The following is a 10,488-nucleotide window of genomic DNA, read 5'->3' on the forward strand; positions in this document are numbered from 1 at the left end:
GGAAGCTCATCTATGAGTAAATTTTCCATGTCTGTTAATGATATAATTGACCTTCTCTTTTTGTGAGAAAGCTAGCTTTTTCTCTATTGAAATTTGTCTCAAAATCCCTTCATAACATAATGATTTATGAAGTTCTGTCTTTTCCTTTGAATCAATAGTAACATCTACCTGATATTTTCATACTTTATAAGAAAAACACTCATTACAATGAGTACAACAATACGTGCTTGTTTTTATATTTATGTGTTATAATTATACTTTTCCAAAAGTTAGCTTCTAATAATATAAGGAGTAAGGCCCATACTTCTAGAATTAGAAAGTCTAGAATATAAATTCCATTCCTGCTTTTATGCTCTCTTATTTTATTTTTAATTCTTAACATTATATTTTCATAAAATAATTTGTGAACATATTTTAATATAATATCATGGTATGCAATGTATATTAGTGAGTCACAGAAATATTCTGTCTCTCAAGTCCTCACCTCCCACAAGGCATGAGCCATATTTATAACTTTTTTTCCTAATATTTACCTCTGAAATTTGTGTGGCTATTTCATAGCATCAATTTTTTAGTTTCTATTGTGTTCATGCCATAATGAATTCAAATCCATAACTCTCCTATTGTTAGTTCATTTATCCTACCCAACTGATCATTATTAGTTCAATATTACTCAAATATTATTTAGGCCAATTTGGTATTTGTCATTGAAAGTTGTGTGAATGGTTCTCCTGTGGGTCTGTAAGGTAGGACTAGAAAATAAATCATTTTCTATCATACAAGCATTATTTATTTTTCTACCAAACAGTGCACTTCAATTATTGCGTCTTTATTCACATTGTATTTTGTTATCTATTACTGCTTAAAAAAATGACTTGGAGCAGCAGTAAACATTTATTACATTACATGACTTCTGTGGGTCAGGATTTCAGAAGTGACTAAACTTGCAAATGTGGTTTGGAATCTCTCATGGAGTGACCAGAGGCTGGTCAGGGCAGAAGTCACCTAAGGACTTAAAATGAGGCTAGCGGGTGTTACCTCACTTACGGGGCATCTTCATTGTCTGCTTGAGCATCTTTGTTACATGATGGTTAGCTTTTTGCAAAGTAAGAGAGCATTGTAAGAAGGAACAAGGTGGAAAGCAGAAGTTTTCATGATCTAAGTTCAGAAATTGCACTATCATATCTTTAGGAAGCAAGCAAATGGATGAAATTTCTTTTTTTTTTTTTTTGGCCAGTCCTGGGCCTTGGACTCAGGTCCTGAGCACCATCCCTGGCTTCTTCCCGCTCAAGGCTAGCACTCTGCCACCTGAGCCACAGTGGCACTTCTGGCCATTTTCCATATATGTGGTGCTGGGGAATCTAACTGAGAGCTTCATGTGTAGGAGGCAAGCACTCTTGCCACTAGGCCATATTCCCAGCCCCTGGATGAAATTTCTTGATATATACCACATAATCAACCTATTAAAATGATTTTTCTTAGAATGAGGTCTAACTCTGTAATTTTAGTCTGCCTTTAACTCATTGTCCTCCTTCCTTTGCCTTCCAGAACTAGCATTAAAATGTTCAGCACTATACCTGCTAACTCACCCTTCTACCACATGCAATTGAATGATTTTTTTAACATATTCAAAGATATTTGCCACAATCTTCCCAGCCACTCCCCACATATTTCTCTCTCCTTTTTATTTCCCTACCACAAGGCAAGTGGTTTGATGACATACTTCTAGGCATATCTATAACAAAATAAATAACTAGCATAGACTGCATGCACTTATGCACCATTAATATGGAATTTATATCCTTAAGTCATAAAATGTGTGTACTCTTGGTAATTTATTGTCTTTTGTCTTTCATCTATAATGTAATAAATAGTTGCTGAACCTCATTAATTTATTCACTAATTTTCTATTATTTATGTGTGTGTATTAATCTTTTGGCCCTTTATGTTTCAATTATTTTATTTCATTTATTTTTATATTTTTGATCTCTTGGATTTTTTCCTTTTTAGTTTTCTAATTTTGTTACATCTACTTGAGAATAGTAAATTTTTCACATTAAAATATTTTTTCTGTAGCTGGGCATCAGTTGGTGGCTCACCCTTGTAATCCTAGGTACTGAGGAATCTGAGATTTGAGGATTACAGTTTGAAGGAAAGCCCATGAGACTCTCATCTCCAATAAAAACTACTCAGAAAAAACTGGAAGTAGCACTGTGGCTCAAGTAGTAGAGTGCTAGCCTAGCAAAGAGGCTCAGGGGCAGCACCCAAGCCCTGAGTTCAAGCCCTAGAATGGGAAAAAAAAATCTGTAAATACTGTTTAATATTCTTAATATTATTTGATTAATCGGGTTTTTTACCTTTGCTATAGTATCACTTTTTTCTTGTCTTACTTTTTAAATTAATTTATTTTTAAGGCATTTTATTAGCTCACATTAGGAAGTTTCATTGTAACTTCTCCAAACATGCATAAAATGTAGCTCATCAACCTCATCCCCTCTATCCTCCTCCCTTACTATCTCCATCCCATCTTCAAAACAATTTCAACTGGTTTCATTATTCTATTTTCATACATCTATATAATGTGTATTGACCATAGTCACGCTATCCATTTACCTATTCCACTTCACATTGGCACTATTCCTTAACAAAGCCTGTTACATTTTCTTGTATTTTCTCCAAGGTCTTTAGGTAAGCCTATATTATGTTTTGATTAAAATAATCCCTTCTGTTATTATCTCTTGCTCTTTTCCTCTACCCCATTTTAAAGTTTTCAGTGTAATTTCTTACATAATTTTCATATATAGGAAAATGTATTTTGATACTATGTCCTGTTCATTGTTAAAATACAACAAAATGACAGGAAATATAACACTTAATATTAACACTAAAGTCAATAGTATCAACTCTCCAATCAAATGACATAGAATAGCTAGTTGAGTTAAAAAGTAAGACCCAGTGATTTGTTGTCTAATAGAAACACAGCTCACTGACAAAGGCAAATGTAAGCTTAAGTTTTAAGGATTAAATGAAAATGTCTAAGTTAATGAAATAGATAATAGGCAAGTGAGGCTACATTTATTGATTCTTTTGCTATAGCTAAGGAATAACAAGGATGTTGATGAACACTAGAACTTAAGAGACAAGGAAGTGATCTTCCCTTGAAGCTTCAGAGTGAGCCAGGTCCTGCTGACAACCTGATTTCAACTTCTGCCCTTCAGAACTGTGAGAGAATAGACTTCTAAGAAGTCAACCAGATTTGGTACATCATAAAAGCAGCCCTAGGAAACAAACACACCACTTGCACATGAAGATGAATGTAGACTTTAGCAGAGGCAGAAAGATTAACTTGCTTTTGAGTAAACTTGACTCTGATTGCTACTTCCTTCTTTAAAAAAAAAAAAAACTTGTTTGTTTTTGTTTTGTTTTGTTTTCTTTTGTTTTGTTTTTTTGAGTAACAAAAAACTCACACATTTCAGAGCCCAGCACCTCATCCCTGTGATCGTAACAGTTCCAACTGAAAAGGGCCTAAGTGACTCCATCTTAAAAATCTAAGCTTGCTCTCCCCTAAATCAGGAGGTTACACAGAAAGCGTGCACAAAACATTCTTTTGAAAAAAACTGCTGAATGTCTCAAATGGAGGATGTATGTGTTAGATATAAACAGAGATGGAAGTATAACTTTAGAAATGCGGTTTAGCCCTCTACTAACAAAGTTTTACTATAGCCCTCTGCTAACAGAGTTAACTATGACCCTCTGCTAACAAAGTTAACTATAGATAAGATTAGCCTATTTCCCTCTGCTTGCTTAGTGTGATGTATTGTTAATCAAACATATGCCTGGCTGTGTGGAAGTTTCCCCAGATTGCTTAAGAGTTGTTTGTTTCATGATATAAAAAGACTGCTAGATTGTGACTCGAGACCTCTGAGTGTCATCAACGGAGGTCCGAGCTAGCTCGCAATAAACGCCTCTTTGCTGTTTACATCGGTCTTGGTCTCTGGTGGTCTTTTCCGGGGTCCTGAACGCGAGCACTACATTGGGGGCTGTCTGGGATACCATCCAAGCCCACCCAGACTCCTGATCCAGAGGCGGTGAAAATCCAGCCGATAAGTGAAGGGAAGGCATTGCCTATCTGTGAGATTCTGTACTTTGGCCAATCTGTGAGATTCTGCACTCTGGTTCTGAGTGGATTGCCTCATTCTAAAGGCACCCGTATTTGTGATTGACAGATTCTCCGTCCACAACTGCCTTTAGTCTCAGGTTAGCAATCCACGCGCGCAGCGAGTTCTTTGTCACATTTGTGTTTTTGTGTGTGTGTGTTTGTGTTTGTTTTTGTTTTTGTTGTCTGGCTGTTTTGGTTGTCTCTGGCTGAGGGGGAAGTGGTCCCCTCAGAACTTAAGCAGGTCCCAAACTACCCGGAGAGCCTGGTGGCAGAAGCTTTTATTTTAATATAAGTATTGTATTGGGTGTTGCATATTTTGTGGTAAATGTTTTTTGGATTGATAGAAAGAACTGTTGAATGTTGGCTTGAAGGTGAGAGGAAGTAAAAAGGAAAGGTGAGGAGTTAGGATTAGCAGCAGAAAGTGGAAAGGATTGAGTGGATACTGTGAGAGCTGGTTTTGGGTGTTAAGTAAAAAGAGATAAATGCTGTCAGGTTGTATTACTGAGAAAATAAGCATAATGAGACACACTCAGAGCACCTCCCACCCTTCCAGCTAAATTCCTCCTAGGTATCGGGCCTGAACTGAGAACGTGAAACAGAAGACTTCCAGGAGTGACTCCAACTTCTCTTTCTCTTTAGGTCCCCAGCGGAATTCTCCTCCTTTCCTTTTCTTAGCTGTGTTGCTTCTCCAGATTTGTCAAACTGCTTGCCACTTTTGTATGTTTGTCTGGTTTAGGTCAAATGCTCTGAGTTGTCTGAATTATGTGGTTAATTGGTCTGTGATTTAAGAGAAAAAGTGAAATTGAAAAGAGATTGAGGAGATTAGGTTTGGTGGTAAATTAGAAAAGAAAGTAAAAGTGAATCCAATCAGATACTAGAAAAGATTGTGTTGCAGAAAAAAAAATTGCCTGTATTGTTATAGGACTGGTCTGGACTGTTCTTCTTTGTTTTCTGTATCTCCTGACTGTGATTGACGAAATGGGACAAACTCCCTTTACCCCCCTGGATTTATGTTTAGCTCACTGGAAAGATGTACAGGCGACAGCTCACAATCAGAGTGTGAGTGTCTGCAAAAAGAACTCTCTGGAACCCCCCACCCAGCCTTCTTCAGCAGAAAATTATTTGGTGTGCTAAAATGTTTTGCTAAAACTATCAAGCCCTGGAAAATGAGGCTGGAGAATGCTAAAAACCATTTGTTAAAAGTCTTGTCTTAAAATTTGGGAGTTGCAGGAGTAAGATTGGCAAAAATACATCTTGCCACTGGAAAATGTACAGCCGGTATTAATTTTGAGCACTTTTAAGTTGTTAAACAAATATTTGTGTATGAGTATGTATGCATGTGTGTGTGTGTGTGTACGCATGTGTGTGTATGTATGTGTATAAATGTGACTGGGTGATGCAAAAATGGGTGAGTTTAAGCTTAACCTGCAGAAAGCCATCAAGTTCGGGCATTATCAAATGTTTTAAAAGATTAATGCATTGTTTTTACAAAAAACAAACAGAAACTAGAGTAAAAAATGGAATTCTAAGGGTTCTTTAATTTGCAGTCAAAAAAGTGTGTATCTTGGCTGGGGATATGGCCTAGTGGCAAGAGAGCTCACCTTGTATACAGGAGGCCCTGGGTTTGATTCCCCAGTACCACATATACAGAAAACGGCCAGAAGTGGCGCTGTGGCTCAAGTGGCAGAGTGCTAGCCTTGAGCAAAAAGAAGCCAGGGACAGTGCTCACGGCCTGAGTCCAAGGCCCAGGACTGGCCAAAAAAAAAAAAAAAGAAAAAAAGAAGTGTGTATCTTAATGAATTAAGATGTTTGCACTGTCATCAAGTAAACCGATTTGGCAAAGGGAATTGGGAACTTAAAATTTATTTTCCTTCACTGCTAAATATCAGAAATGTGGATATAAAGGTTTGTCACTGTTAAAAAAACAACAACTGCTTGTGTAGCCACTCCACGTGGTGGGACCGTCATGGGGGTGGCCATTCATGGTGGAAGAGGGCAAGCTGGTATGAATTCATCAAGCCCCAAGGAGTCAGGATGGAGCCAATAGAGGGCTTTCTTTTGTCTCTTTGTTTTCAGATGAACATTGGAAACCTGGTGGTAAAAATAAATGATTTGACAGGAATTTCTAAAACTACCCCTTAAGAGGTACTAAGAATTGGAAAGGTTTTTTAAAATGGTTAATGTGATTTGATGTGATTTGATTCCCATGCTATTTTTGCAATTCGGATGTATTGAAAAAGCAAAGATGCTGAGACTGGATTTCTTGTGTTTGTAATTCTGGTGAACACTGTTAAAAGTACTTTTGTTACAATTGTTTTGGGTATTAGTTTAATGATTTAAGTACTGAATTTTATGTGTATACTGTGATGTAATAGTAAGACTTAACTATCTTAAGTTACATATAATCAGGCAAGTATTTTAAAGTATATATATTAAACTAATGGGGATAGAAGTAAACTCTCATTTACTCTCTGTATGTAGGAAGAAATGGCAAACGGGTTAATGTTTCTCACTAATTTATTGGAAAGCTGAATGGATAAGTATTTCTAATTTTGTAATTGTAATTCTTGCATTAAGGAAAAATTGTCTTTTGAGTTTAAAGGTCTTCATGCAGTAGCTGGGACTGAAGGAAAAAAAATGTCTCTTTTAAAACAGGCAGCCAGGAGGCTGGATGCCCCCTGGGTTTCAGAGTTTTTGGATGCAAATAAGGCTGAGGCAAAGGTGTAAAAGCCTCTATTTTAAAGGTTTTAAAATACATTTCTAGATAAAGAATTTGAGCAGCCAGAGTGCTAGAGAGTAAATGTTAAGGCTTTAAATTTTAAAAAATTGGATTTCTCAATATGAGATTTGGAAATAAAACTTGTCCTAAATGTCTGTTTTAAGTTGGATAAAGAAAAATTATGGTTACCAAATGTTTGTTTAATTGTTACTCCAGTTTACTTTGCAGGTTTTCTGTAAAAATTGTAGACAGGTTCATGGAAGACAGACGATTCCTACAGGTTCATCAGATGTAACTTTGTTCCTTAATAAGTTTCAGGTAAGATCATGCTTAAAAACTCTTTCTATGTGGACCACCTTGTTGCTTTAATTGGAGTATAAAATGGCCTTACAGACTCATGATCTGTGTTTCAAAGCCAGCCCAGGCAGAGAAAGGTCCCTGTGAGAGTCTAGTCTCTAATCAGTCAGCAGAGTGCTGGGAACAGAGTTGTGAGTTATGTTAGAGCTCAAAAGTGGCAGTGTTAGCCTTGAGCTGGAGAGCTGAGGGACAGCACTCAGGCCCTGAGCCCAAGTCCAGCAACTGACCAAGAAAAATGCCAAAGGTGCGTTTACCTCAGAATGGAAAAGTCACTCCTGGGACAAAAAGGATGGAGCATCCAGATGCAGTAAGCCACTGCTTAAATGGTAGAGATGGTGCCAGATCCTAAAGTCATGTGTACTTGGCCCTTCAAAAGTTAATCAGAGCCAGGAGGTCCTAGAAGAATAGTTTATAAGCATGCCTTTCTAATGCCCATGTTTGATACTGGGCAGGAACTTGCCATCCATCTGTAATAGTGAGTAGTAGTGATAAGATTGTCTCATGGGGGGATAGTTTAAAATCCCAAACCATCTACTAAAAGTTCTAATTGGCAACGAGAATTCTGAGCTAGCATATTTGTTCATGAAAGAAAACTTGTGGAACTAAAATTGTCTTTATTGAGATCTAGGCCTACAAAGGTAATTTAGGCATTGTTAGGTTTCCTCAGCCAGTCAAAAAATGCTTAAACAAATTAAAATGGTAAGAGGCTACAGTGCTGTAGCCCAAGAGAGGGTTTATATATATAATTGTTAAAAGTTAAATGATTAATAATTTCCAGTATGGAGTAAAGATCCTAAAGGACTTCTGATCCTGCTGCCCCTTGGCAAAGTAGTTTAAGGTAATAGGATCCTAACTAGGTAAGCAACATGAGTCAGCTTGAAGAAATTACAGAAGATGGATGATCTTCGTCCATCAGCTCCCCTTTGAGATCAAGGGATCAGAGTGACTAGGTAAATGGTAAACAGTGTGAAAACTGCACTTGTGAGAGATGATTGCAGGCCAAATCTTCAATGTTGGCCTATAAAAAATAATAATAATTTAAAAGGTTTAGTTACTGGAAGCAGTAAGTGGTTCAGTAAAATAGTTTAAGTTATTCAAGGAACATTATCTTCCTTGAAAGAATAATTTAAGCACATGGAAAAGATTCTGGATTTTTGTTTCCTGTAAAAACAGTGCTCTTTGCTGCTAAAAACTGTTTCCTGCTTACTGTCAATTTTATTGTGGCTTGAGCTCAGTGACTGTGTGTGGATGAAGCTGGACAGCTGCTGATCAGTGGCAAATAGTACATCATAATTAAACTGCTTTTCTTTTTCATATTATAAAAGATATCTAAGATTTCCTGTAGTGTCTTTCAGATAATGCCAGTTTAAAATGTCTTCTAACTTTTGGCCAAGGATTCAGGATTTTCCAGCTAACTTTGGAATTTACCACCAAAGACTCTATGCAGAGTTGCAGGCAGCCCAGCAGGAGGTGTGACATTCTGTTGGAGCCACTGGGAAACACTGCTGCCTGCTGCTGCCATGCCCCCTGCCTGACAATCATCTGACTCTATAACATGCAGCTGATTTCTTCTGGAAAATGCTTTGGATCTGCTGAAACTAAAATTTTGGAGGGACATTCTTGAGTTGACTGGAGTTAACTAGCTCTATTAAGAAAATTGGATATTGTAAGAGATTTTCAAATAGGCAATTCCATGGAATTGATGGCCTGCTGCTTAACCCAAAGCATGTATGACAGGCTGGAGAGTCACTTCCAGGCAATGTCTGGGGTGGGAGGCGTGTCCAAGTGTATTGGAGTGTGTCCAGATGGATTAAGGTGTGACCTCAGAGAAAAGAGGGAGGTAACTGCCATCAGTTGTGCCAGTTACCAAGGTAACTGGACAGAGATTTAAATTGCTGGGGCATCTTCATGGAGCCCTCCTGGGGGTGGATCTTACAGATGCCACTGGCCAACGTTAGGCACTTAGAGGCACTGGAAACTGGAGAAAATCCACTCTAAAATAGTAACTCATGATAATTGGGTCTGGTCTGGTTTCTTAGGAGCAGCAGTCCCATCAGGCTGACCCTGGCCCCATCTTTGTTTTCTGCAACAGTAAATTACCTTGGTGTAGTTGAGGTAAACCAGATTCTACAAACCAGAGGAAAAGAAAATGTAGACAGTTTAAAACTCTACCAGCTAAGAAGCCCCAGGAAATATAAAGAGGAAAGTTAGTATAGAAAGCCTTGGAAAAAGGGAGAGTGGAAACAAGATGGTTTCCTCTGGATAAGAAAGAGATTTGGAAAGTAAGGATTGTCAATTGTCACAGAATGTTCAAGTAAGTTGCTGATGGTCTGAGTGAGTAGAAGAGGGCATGAATGGGGATAAGGAAAGACTTGAAAAAGAAAGTTGGGGAAGACAAATGATTCCCTTTAGGATAGAAAAAGGAAGACATTCCCTAGAAAGTTTGAGTATGTAGCAAATAGTATCAATATGTCTTAAAATTAGAGCTTATGAGTAAAGTTGGTATGTAATCAAATTGGCTATAATATAAATAGGGTCAGAATTGGGGTTTTGGTGTGAAACTATGTTTATCTGTACCTGCATCTGCAGGGGTAAGGGACTTGTGTGATGTCATCTAAATGTAAACCAGAAAGATCTCATGTAAATATCTTTCACTGCTTGATTCCCTTGCTGAGATGGTTTTGCAAAGTAGGTGAAGCCTGGATTTACTCATTATGTGCGCAACTTCCCTTGGATACCTTAATTTTTACCCTTATGGGGCCCCTAATAATACTTATGCTTGTGCTTACTATTGGACCCTGTGTAATTAGCAAACTTATTGCCTTCGTACAAGATAGAGTTAATGCTGTTCAATTAATGGTGTTGCGGGCCCAATACCAACCTGTATGCTATGGTGAGGTAACATCTTATAAACCAACCCAAAGGATTGGTTTCCAAGGCTCATAAAAGATATGGGGGAATGAAAAGGGCCTAAGTGACTCCATCTTATAGATAAGATTAGCCTATTTCCCTCTGCTTGCTTAGTGTGATGTATTGTTAATCAAACATATGCCTGACTGTGTGGAAGTTTCCCCAGATTATTTAAGAGTTGTTTGTTTCATTATATAAAAAGACTGCTAGATTGGACCTCTGAGTGTCATCAGCAGAGGTCTGAGCTAGCTCACAATAAATGCCTCTTTGTTGTTTACATCAGTCTTGGTCTCTGGTGGTCTTTTCGGGGGTCTGCGAGCATAACACCAACAATGTTAGCAGC

This window comes from Perognathus longimembris, chromosome 2, assembly GCF_023159225.1.
Source record: "Perognathus longimembris pacificus isolate PPM17 chromosome 2, ASM2315922v1, whole genome shotgun sequence".
Taxonomy (NCBI): domain Eukaryota; kingdom Metazoa; phylum Chordata; class Mammalia; order Rodentia; family Heteromyidae; genus Perognathus; species Perognathus longimembris.